At 40.0% G+C, this 12,281-nt stretch overlaps 1 pseudogene; it reads left to right on the forward strand.

Annotated features, from left to right (window-relative positions):
* Nucleotides 1-937: 937 nt before the first annotated feature.
* The window catches only part of LOC112658332 (40S ribosomal protein SA-like), a 146,776-nt pseudogene continuing 135,432 nt past the window's right edge, over nt 938-12,281 (forward strand).

Raw genomic sequence — 12,281 nt, forward strand, 5'->3', positions numbered from 1 at the left:
TTACTATCCTCCCTGGAAGAAGCCCTTATTAGTCAGCTGTGGGGTGTTCAAAAATGAGTAAGACACAGTGTCTGTCCTGAAGTGACTGACTCTCTAGTAGCGTTAAGCAATTATATAAATAACTTCAGTCTGGTAACGCAGTCTATTAAAATATGTGCACATACGCACGTCTACACGCACACACATATACATGTACACACATGCCAAAGGCATGCCAAGGAAGGGAGTAATTCGTTCTGAGATGTATGGTTGGGGATGGGTGCACTAGAGATTGTGGTATTTGGACCATGCCTCAAAGAATAGAAATTTTGTCACTAGCCAAACCATTTTGAGGGAAGAATATTCTAGAAAGAGACTTTGCATAAACCAGGAGGATACGAGTGCTGTGTTTACTGTAGGGCTTTGCTAGTAGATTGATAATGTTTCTGGAGGTGGTGTGTGGGGTAAAGTGTGGTAGATGTGACTTGTAAAGGTTTTTGAACTCCATCACTAAGAGCCTTAAACATCAGGCTGAGATCACATTTTATCCCATAGGATGTGAGAAACTCTGCAGGCTTTTGAGCCAAGGAAATCTGTAACCCAACCTTGTGCCATGTTAATGAGGTGTGGACTGAAGAGATAAGAGTTCGATTGTAGAGGGAGCTATTACGAAGGTGAAAGAAAGAGATTATAACAGCATGGATTTGGGAAGTAGTTTAAGAAAGAGAAGGGAAGAGAGAGAGTTGTTTAAGAGACAGTTAAAAAGTAGAATTAACAGGATTTAGTGACTGATGGGATATGAGCATAAAAAAAGATAAGTCAAGTCTCTCTCTTAACTGGTCATGGTTTTTTATTTGCTATGTGATATCATTTTAAGAAAATGTAAATTATGTACATGAATTTTATCAATCATCTTTATTCTGTGCGAGTATTCTTTAGAAAAATGAGTCCAACAAAAATGGCCTGCGAGCAGGGAGGTTTAGAGAAGTACGTAGGAAACACAGGAGAAGGTGCAGATCTGGAAGGAAAATCTCCAGAAGAATTGTAGGTTTAGGACATGATGATTCTAATCACCAGCAAATATTTTGAATCAGAGCTCAGGAGATACAAAGTTTAGACTCACCAATGTGGAGACTGTGCTTGTAGCCACAAGAGGGGATGAGAGGCCAGAAAGAAAGTACCAAGTGAGAAGAAAGAAAGGGGAAAAAAGAAGGGTTTTGTGGTAGAAAATTTACCCTGGCATGCCTGAACCACAATATTCCTGAAATCCAGAGGAAAAAAAAAAAGTATGTGTGTTTTTTAAGGTCAGGTTTATGGAAGTATAAATTTACGTAGTAAAGTTCACCCCCCAAATTTGGTTTATACTATCAGTTTTGACAAATACGTACAGTTGTCTAATCACCACCAGAATCAAGATCCAGAGCATTTCCATTCCTATCCCAATTCCTGCGTTCCCCTTAGTAGTTAATCTCTCACCACACCCATGTTCCTGGGCAACAGCCACTTGGTTTTCTAATCCTGTATTTTTGCTTTTCCAGAATGAGCTATAGACAGACTCCTATAACATATAGCCATTTGAGTTTGGCTTCCTTTACTAAGCGTAACATACTTGAGATTCATCCAAGTTATGATGAGTAGGATAGGTATTTTTTATTGATAAGATTGATAAGCAGTTTTCCAAAAAAAAAAAAAAAAAGATAAGCAGTATTCCATTGTACGGATATACTACGGTTTGTTTATACATTCACCAGTTGGGTTGTAAGCTTGGGCCAGTTCCAGTTTTTGTTGATTATGAAAAAAAAAAACCACCATAAACATTTGCATACAGATTTTCGCGGAAACATACATTTGCATTTCTCTTGGGTAAATAGTTAAGAGTGGGATTGCTGGGTTGGTACACAGCAGGTGTATATTTAACTTTATAAGAAACTGCCAGACTGTTTCCAAATTGGCTATGCTATTTTGCGTTCCCATCTGCAGTGAGTGGGAATTCTAATCCTCCGCATTCCTGCCAGCACTGGGTAGTGTTGTTGCTGTGATACATTAGGTGCGGGTGGTACCTCATTGCTGCCAACTTTGGGGGTGTGTTGGAACGTGTGCACTCATGTGGGAAAAGGGACCATAACTCCGTCAGGTTCTCAAGGATCCGTGAACCTGAACCTGAAGGTAAAGCATCATTGACTTACAAACTTGGAGAATGAAGGGATGTCAGGAAAGCACGCTGGGAAGACTGAAGAAGAGTTTTAGAACGTAGGGGCTTGCAGTGCCAAGGGGAGAAGCAAGCTTAAAAGGTGAACTAAGGAGAGGATGCTGTCCTCAGTAAGGGAAGGTTCCTGGTGATCTTGGAGAAACCAATTCAGTGGAGCGGAAGGGAGGACAGGTGAAGAATAAGAATGTGCTGGTTTGGGGGCACCTGGCTGGCTCAGGGGTTGAACATCTGCTTTTGGCTCAGGGTATGACCCTAGGGGCCTGGGATCGAGTCCCACATCGGGCTCCCTGCGTGGGGCCTGCTTCTCCCTCTGCCTGTGACTCTGCCACCCCCCCCCCCCGCCTCTCTGTGTGTGTCTCATGAATAAATAAAATCTTAAAAGCAAAACAAAACAAAAAAAGAATGTGCTGGTTTAAAGCACAAATGAAAAGTGAGAAAAATGGAGGCAGCACATACGGATCTTTCCCTGAAGCATCTGGAAAATCCAGACCAGTCCCTGTTGCTAGAGAAATCATTTACAGAGAGCCCTTGGGGAAGTAATTCTGATAACAGGGAACAACATTATCTATTTTTTTTTAAAGCAATAAGAATCTTTGATGGGATTTTTTTTTTTTTAATGTGCATTGGATTTTACTGGCATTTCCTTCGAGTTTCCCTGAGAAGCGAATTCACTTTACCACGGATGCCACTGATTTGGCTGAAAAGAACTTTGGGCCCGCGGAGTGTTGCTGTGGCCGGAGGAGGCCTCCCCGAGTACACGCCGAGGCTTTTACAACAGGCAATAAGTGTGCTGTCAGGAAATTTTACAAGTCAGCCGACGCGTGCCTTGCGCCACAGTTGCTCCCCTCTTGGGCCTGTGGGGAGGCCACAGCCTCCGCCTCAGCTGGGCCCTCGGGGCCTGTGCCCCCAGCACAGACAGAGGAGAAGGAGTGACACCCCTGCAGTCACTAGGCCTCACCACTCTGCTTGGTCTCTGCTTGGGCTGCGAGAAATCTGTGGAAGGAGAGGAGACAAGGCTTTAGCACAACCCAGACGGGGGCCCACGGAGAGCAGGTCTGTTGGTCATGAGGGAAAATCTGAATGTCAAGAACGAGCCATTCCAGAGTCTCTTTTTCCTGCTCTGGTCTTTGAACACGTTGAAGAAACGAGGGAGCAGACAACATCTAAGCTGCACTGTCCGCTCCTAGTTCTCCTTAGTCTGTCTGTCTCTCTTGCACACACACATGCACCCCCTGCCTCCACGTTTTGACGCGCCCTAGCTCAATATCCAGTCCTCCAGTCTTGTTGTTTGGCAGATACGTGGTATGGGTCCTGTGAGGAGCTTGTCTCCACTAGTTTGTCTCTGAGGGGCCTAGGATGGGGGCATCACGCTCAAGCCACTAGAAGACTGGAAATCTCAGCCAACGTCAGGCCTCCTCCCCTCGTCGTAGGTGCTAGGTTCACAGTTCCACTTGAATCCCCTACGTGCCAATGCCGTGCCCTGGCATAGACCATAAAATAGGTTGCTGCAGTAACCGTGATCCTGTGAGGAGAACTCAGGGTGTGGAATCCAAGAGAGGAGTCCGAGACACGCTTTTGCCACTAGCCACGTGATTGTGAGCAAGTTACTAATTCTTTCTCTGTCTCAGGATTTTCATCCAGAAGATGGAAACCAACAGCTCCTCACGTATACCTTATCTTGTGTATGGGGCATCCCAACAGCGTTGTGAAAACTCACATGAACTCTAGAGGGTCTGACAGTTACTGGGCACGGCTATTACCACTCTCTACAAACTGGAGACCATTGTGTGCTGGTGGCATGCTGGGCGACTTCAACGGCTCTGACGTCTTGGTTTAGCTCCGCCCTTCCTCTCTGGGAGCTGCCATCAGAGGAGTATGTGCCAGGGATTGTCCCCCTTTCTTCTCTGCTGTGCCTTCCTTCCATCTTCTGGAAACAGACTAACTTCCTACACCAGTGAGTTACCATATATCCTGGGCTCTATGGCTCTTTCCTTTCCTTCTCTTTCTCGTCATGTGTAAGGATAATCTTCCCAAAAGAACCTCTCCCCTTTGCCACGTACTACTCCTTTCCCCACAGCATCAGCTTCAAGTCAATGGGTGGGATACCCTTGAACAGGAAATTTAGGGAAGTGCTGGTGCAAGTTAACCACCCCTAGGCTATGAGGAGGTGAATGTGGATCCAGCTGATACCTTTGAGGGCAGGTAGTCATTCGCTTAAGATGGGTTGTCTTTGCCCGACACCATTATTCCATAAATATTCCCAGATTCTGCTCAACCATTTTCTGATCATATTCCATCTGGATTTATGGGAAAGGGTTAAAAAAAAGCTAATGCAAATGAAAGCCCTTATCATCTTGGAGTCTTAGACAAAGCATCGTGTAGTCAGAAGGTAGAAACAAAATTTGTCAAGGTGCGTGTTAGATAAGATAAGTTAGCTTATGAGAAGCCAGGACCTAAGATAATGTCAATGTGAATTATGTTTTTTTTCCTTGCAGAATTGAGGCTACAAACTGCCCTTTGCCTGTCAGAATATATCCCACTCATACTAATGTGAATGGTATGCTTGGGCCAAGGACAGATGCGGCCCTTTAGGATTTCAAAACTGGGTGAAGACTTTGAAATAATGGTTGAGCAGCTGGTCAATATGTTGCTCATCACATGACTGAGTTGGAGACTATGATCTCTTCTTGCTTTAAAGTTCCCTTGGGGAATGATGTGGGGTTTTTTTGTTGTTGTTGTTCTTTATTTGTGTTCTCTGATCTGCACTATGTCAAAAAATCATGTAAAAAAATGGAAAGTAGATAGAATGATTATATACAAAGAAATTGTGTTATCTCTGCCTTTTATGAGACAAAATTGGGTAAGTTCTCTCTCTTTGAAACCCTGATTTGATAAGCCTTTTTTCTGTGCACACAGTCTTGTAGATAAAAGGCATTGACAAATATCAAGTTTATAGACGTGAATGAAATAATAGATGATATTGGCTTTTATAAGTGACAGAAAGGTCAGCTGTGTGATACTCACTTGTTAAGTTGACCTTCTCCCCAGCTCTTTATTTATAAAATGATTCTTGTGCCATTCCAAATCCCAGCTGGAGGGGAAAGAATGAACAGGCCCCCAAAGAAGGTACCGAGAGATGTGGATTCTAACTTCTCTCAAATCTTTAACCATTATCTTTTCCCATTTTATCTGCTTGTAAAGTCTCCAAATTGCTATGCGATTAGATTACTCTGAGGTCAGCCCATAACCCTGATAGAATCGACACCAATACTCTGTGAGATGGGGCCCTCTTAGAAATGTGTTGTTCCAGTTAATTTACAGAAGACAAACAGACCCCAGAGAGGTGAGTGAGTTGGCCCTTCTCTGGTTACCCATGTTTGGAAGATTTTTATTTTGGATGTTTGGTTGCTTTTTCATCAAAGTAATGATTTACTACTATATACTCATCCTCACTTCCCAGGAGAAAGGTGCCAGGGTTTTCAACTCCACAGCTGAACTGCTCTGTGGCAACTTCGTTTGCTAGTCAAGCTTTCTTTGAAGGCTATTTGTCAATATGGTGGTCATTGCAGGAGCTAGCCTGTGGGTACCCTCACTGATCTGCATCCCTACCACCCCAAATGACAAACCCTCTTTGGCACTGCTGGAAAACAACAGGCTATTGATTGGATGAAAAAGGAATAAATGTCATTATAGAACTTACTTTCTCAGGAGCAAAATATCTTCAGCTAGAGAATTTAGATTAGAAAACACTATGTATCAGCAATGAAGATAAATACTGTAGGCCATGCATTTTCAACTGTGCTTGACTTTATGGGATTAGCTTTATTGGATGAACTCAAAAAAGTTTTCAAAGCTCAGCTGAATTTTATTTTATAGTCAGCAGGGAGTACATAACATGGAAAATTAGTTTCTGAGAAGAGATGATTCATGAATAAACATAGACACAGAGCTATGAAATGGTTAATACCCATGCTGACTACAGTCCAGGGCACTCATTTATGGTATGATTCACGAATGCCGAATTGAAGGAAAAAGTTCACTTTTAAAACCATTAGCCAAATGATAAGATCTTTGAGAATCTCATCCAAAGCACCATTCCCTGACTATTGAGAGTCTCTTAATGTTTGTTGGAGATAACCTCTTGGCTTTCTTTTTCTGCAATAAGCCTTGTCTGGCAAACCTGGAACTCCACAGAAAAAGATAACACCGTCCCCCCTGTGGACTTTGACAAATGCCAAGTTCTGAGTCTACGGGAACCACTTTATTCTTATCCAGAGAAATCTAAGAGTCAGCATGTTCTTTTTAGTTAAATCACTCACTTTCTAATTTTTGCTTAACCTTTGACATAGCATCTTGTTATGTGGCCACAGTTTGAGCAAAGATTATGGTATTATTAATAAGTTTAAATTTAATAATGATTTTAACCCCATGCATGTTTGTGAAATGAGAGAGAGTGAATATCAGCTACTTTGTGCCCTGGGGGCAGGCGAGGCAGTTTTCACACGTGAAGCTGATATCCTACAGCCACCTTAGCAGCACATTTAACCCAACAGGTAACCAGGGTGGTGTATGTGACCAAACGTGGGCCCTGTAGTCACACTGACCAGCATTCAAATCCCAACACTGCCCCTTTCTGGTTGTTGCTTTCTTTTTGACAAATTACTCAATTTTGTTAAATTCCATTTTCTCATCGATTAAACTGGAGCCACAATTCCTATATCATAGAGCTGTTATATCAGTGAGATAATATATTTTTAAAAATCCCTACACATAGCACTTGATACATAGTAAGTGCTCAATGCACACCGATTTTCCAGTCTCTCCACCTCGAGTCCAAAGGGGCTTGAATTATCAGGATGTCATAACTATTATATGGTTTCAGCTATATACTGATCCTGGAATATAAGCCTCAAGAACAGCAGGAGAATAAAGCTCACATATCCATAACTTTAAAATGGGTTAATTATTTATGTTAGCATAATTGTGAAAACCTACAATGCCTTAGGAACAAAAGTCTCATACTGCCTTGGAAGGGGACTCTGTGAAAGAACATCTTTCCGCTGCTGAAAGAGTCAGCCCTTCTTAGCCGTGCTTTTCTGTCTCTCCAAGTAGCTTGAGAAGTTAGCTTCATTAGCTCCTCTACTACAACAGACTTACAATCAACAGGAGAAATTTCCCTGCTACATCGATCCCTGAACCCTCCCTTTCCTCACCAAAGTGATATTCTTTCAGGGCATGAAGACGGAAGAGGGAAAGAAGACACATAGAAAAAGTTGTGGTATTAGCATTAGTCATGATAAAGATGGCTAATATTTATGAAGCTATAGGCCAACTATTTTGCAAACATGTCTTTTAATATCCAAAACATCCCTATTAAGAGAATAATAGTATCAACATCATTTACAGTTTGAGGAAACTAAGGTACAGACAGGTTAACTAATTTATCTAAGACCATCTCTCTAGGAGTGTGGAGGTGGAAATTCAAACACAGGTCATCTGAATGCAGAGCCATGGTCTATAAACCACTATACTCTTGGGAGCCTGAGAGCAGTGAATCAACAAAAGGGGGAGCTATGGTGGGAGCTCACCAACATGTTAGCCTAGTGGACGATTCCCCAGCCATAATGTTTCCAGGGGATCCTTACTATTCTTTAAGGAAAGTAAAGATGGGATCATATCTACATCTACTGTTACACAAATGAAGAGCAGAGTTTAGGAGAGTGATATTTGTCAATATCAATTTATCCTGGTAAGACTAAAAGGCACTTGGGGATCTCTAGTATCTGGCTCATGACTTAAATAATAGTTGAATTTCTAACAATTGAAGAAATGGTATGTGTGGAAGCCTTAGTACTTTCCTGGTTAGGTGGGAAAACTGCCTTACTCTAAATCTATCATTTCTTTCCATCATGTGTAAAAACAATCTAATTTAAAAATAGGCAGAGAATATACTCTGCTTATAGACTGGAATATTTAATATTGTTAAAATGTACATACTACTCAAAGCAATCTATATATTCAATGCAATCCCTCTCAAAATACCAATGGCACTTTTCACAGAACCAGAACAATGAATCCTAAGGCTTGTGTGGAGCCACAAAGCCCTGAATAGCCAAAGCAATCTTGATGAAGAATAAAGATGGAGGTATCACACTCCCTGATTTCAAATTATACTACAGAGCTATTTTAATCAAAACAGTATGGCAGTGGCACAAAAACAGATACATAGATAAATGGAACAAAACCAAGAGTCTAGAAATAAAACCATGCTGATATAGCCAACTAATGTTCAACAAAGGAGGCAAGAACCTTCAATAAGGAAAAAATAGTCTCTTCCATAAATGGTGTTGGGATACTGGGCAGGTACATGCAAAGAATGAAACCGGATCACTTTCTTACATCATATACAAATATAAACTCAAAATGGATTGAAGACTTAAATGTAAGACTGGAAACCATAAGAATCCTAGAAGAAAACATAGGCAGTAGCTCTTGGATATTGGTCTGAGTAATGTATTTTGGATCTGTCTCCTCGGGCAAGGGCAATGAAAGCAAAAATAAACAGATGGGACTACATCAAACTAAAAAGCTTTTTCCACAGCAAAGGAAACCATCAATGAAACTAAAACCTACCGGATGGAAGAGGATATGTGCAAATGGTATAACTGATAGGGGATTAATATCCAAAATATATAAAGAACTCACACACCTCAATATAAAAAAAATCAAGTTAAAAAATGGGCAAAGGACCTAAATCCTTTTCTCCAAAGAAGACATCCAGATGGTCAACAGACACACAAAAAGATGTTTAGCATCACTCACCATCAGGGAAACACAAATCGAAACCACAGTAAAATATCACCTCGCATCTGTTAGGATGGTTATTATCAAAAAGACAAGAAATAACTAGTGTTGCTGTGGATGTAGAGAAAAGAGAACCCTCATCACTGTTGGTAGAAATGCAAAATGGTGCAGTCACTGTGGAAAACATTATGAAGGTTCCTCAAAAAATTAAAAACAGAATTAGCATCTGATCCTGCAATTCCACTTCTGAATATTTATCCAAAGGAAATGAAAACACTAACTTGAAAAGGTATCTGCACCCCATGTTCATTGCAGCATTATTTACAAAAGCCGTGCTATGGAAACAACCTAAGTGTCCATCAATAAATGAATGGATAAAGAAAATGTATGTGGACACACAGTGGAATATTATTCAGTCATAAAAATGAAAGAAATCTTGCCATTTGCAGCATGGATGGATCTTGAGTGAAGTAAGTTAGACAGAAAAAGACAAATACTGAATGATCTCATATGAATCTTAAAACAACAACTGAGTTCCTAGATCCTGAGAACAGATTGGTGGTTGCCAGTGGTAGGGGGTAGAGGATGGGCAAAATAGGTGAAGGGGTTCAAAAGGTACCAACTTCTAGTTGTAAAATAAATAAGTCATGGATGGACCTAGAAGGTGCAATGCTAATTAAAATAAGTTGTCATAGAGGACAAATACTGCATAATTTCACCCATATATAGAATTTAAGAAACAAAACAAAGAAAGAAAAAAAAAAAAGAGATCAACAACAACAACAGAACACCAGACTTGTAAATACAGAGAACAAATTGGTGGTTGCCAGAGGTAAGATAGGTAGGGGGACAGGTGAAATAAATAGAGGGGATTAAGAGTACACTCATCATGATGAACACTAAGAAATGTATAGAATTGTTGAATCATTATGTTACACATTTGAAACTAATATAACACTGTATGTTAATTATTCTTCAATAAATAAATATATATAAAAGACACAGGTATGTAATATACATCATGGTAACTATAGTTAATAATATCATATTGTATATTTGAGATTTGCTTAATGAGTAGATCTTGGGACAGCTGAGTGGTTCAATGGTTGAGCATCTGCCTTTGGCTCAGGTCGTGATCCTGGGGTCCTGGGATCAAGTCCCACATCCGGCTCACCTCAAGGGAACCTGCTTCTCCCTCTGCCTATGTCTCTGTGTCTCTCATGAATAAATAAATAAAATCTTTAAAAATAAAAAAAAAGAGTATACCTTAAAAGTTCTCATCACAAGAAAATTCTGCAACTATGGCAACAGATGTTAACTAGATTTTGCCGTGGTGACCATTTTGCCATATACCCAAATATCAAATCATTACATTCTACACCTAAAACTAATATAATGTTCTATGACAGTTATATCTCGATTAAAAAAAAACAATGAAAGCTCAAATAGTGGATACATAGAATAGCCTTAATTTCTTCTGCAATAACCTGGCATATTTCAAGCTGAAACATGAAATAACCCTCTATTTCAAGCTGAAAACTGGCTAGCACATGGAGGAATGGGGTAGATAAATAAATTAGAAACTGAATGGAGACAGAATGGAAAAAGAGAAATAAAAAGAGAAGTAGGGAGAGAAGGCGTAAGTCACCACTTGACTAAAAAAGTAAATTTTACCGGCTACGACCTTGTGACACCTCTGTGTGCCAGGTTGTCCATCCGGGGCTCTTCTTACTTCTCTGACAGCTCCCTCTCTGGATCTCTGAGGCTTTCACCACCTCATAGCCCTGGCTGGTGCCCCGGGCCCATTCTCCTTACTATGTAAGTTCTTCTTATCCATTTTGTAAGCTTAGAATTGCCATAGACAACATTTATTAAGTGTTGCTTATGATCATCAGTATGTTGACTACTACGATCTCCGTTGGTCACTGAAAACTTCAAAGGCTGTGTAGGTCCTGGGTAAGAGCACGGGCTTTGGACCCAGACTCATTGTGAATCCTGGTTGTGCTGTTAGTTGTGTACCTTTAGCAAGTGACCCAACCTATATTGGGGGTGGCAATACTACCTACTACATAGGGTGGCTACAGGGATCAAATGGTATTAGGGGCTCTTACCATTTTGTGCCCAGGAACCCATTTGACAGTCTAGAGGAGACGCTTGGAATTTTTTCTCAGAATAAGATATTTTATTTTATTATTATTATTTTAAATATTTTATTTATTTATTCATGAGAGACACACACACAGAGAGAGAGAGAGAGAGAGAGAGAGGCAGAGACACAGGCAGAGAAAGAAGCAGGCTCCACGCAAGAAGCCTGATGTGGGACTCGATCCTGGGTCTCCAGGACCACACCCTAGGCCAAAGGCAGATGCCCAACCGCTGAGCCATCCAGGGATCCCGTCAGAATAAGATATTTTAAAGACACAAAAGATATAACACTGTAAAACAAACTAATCAAAATTCAGTTATCCAAATATCTTAAAAAACAAATTTGTGACTAGTAATAAATGCATCAAATAATTTTAGGTTTAAAATCAACAGGAAATTTCAAGTTTGTGATAACTAGAAATGTTATTTTGAGATAGCTTGGGACAACTGTTGTATAATATGAAAATATCTGATTTCCACTGGTGACAAAAACAAGGGTACTGGTAATGCTACCAAAGTTTACAGCTCATGTCTATATTTGAAAGAAATGCAAAGTTCCAGTTAAAGGTTAGCAAAAATAAATATATAATTTTTTTTACATACGTTCAAAGACCCTCCTTAATTCAAGTCGCACACTTTTTTGGGGGAGTCCATGGGCCTCAGGGAAAGCCTTGGATTGATGTCAGGGCTTAGCACAGTATGGCTCATAGGGAGAGCTCCATAAATTATTCATTATGCAAAGATTTCTTCTTAGAAATTGAAATGATGTCATTCTATTAGAGAAAAACCACGTGAAATTGCAAATTTTGTAGGTAAAAAAATGTTCTGGCAATTTTATATGGTTCAATCTAATATAATTTAGGAACCATATAAAGTAACTTGTGAAACTGTTTTAATTCTTTAGTATATAAGGTTTTTTTCCTAAGAAAGTATATACTAGCTTAATGGTTTTTTAAGAAAAGTATAGACTATTTGGAGTAACACGTTTGACTGTTTCTTTGGGTTCTTTCCAGTATTTGTTGACAAAGACAAATGGACAACATTTTGGGTTATTCTGAGATTTATGATACTTCTTAACATACATCTTTATCTTCTTAATTATAGAACATTTGTTATGTCTGTGATTTACTCATTCCTAATGATT

Source organism: Canis lupus, chromosome 12 (genome assembly GCF_003254725.2).
Source record: "Canis lupus dingo isolate Sandy chromosome 12, ASM325472v2, whole genome shotgun sequence".
In the NCBI taxonomy this organism is placed as follows: domain Eukaryota; kingdom Metazoa; phylum Chordata; class Mammalia; order Carnivora; family Canidae; genus Canis; species Canis lupus.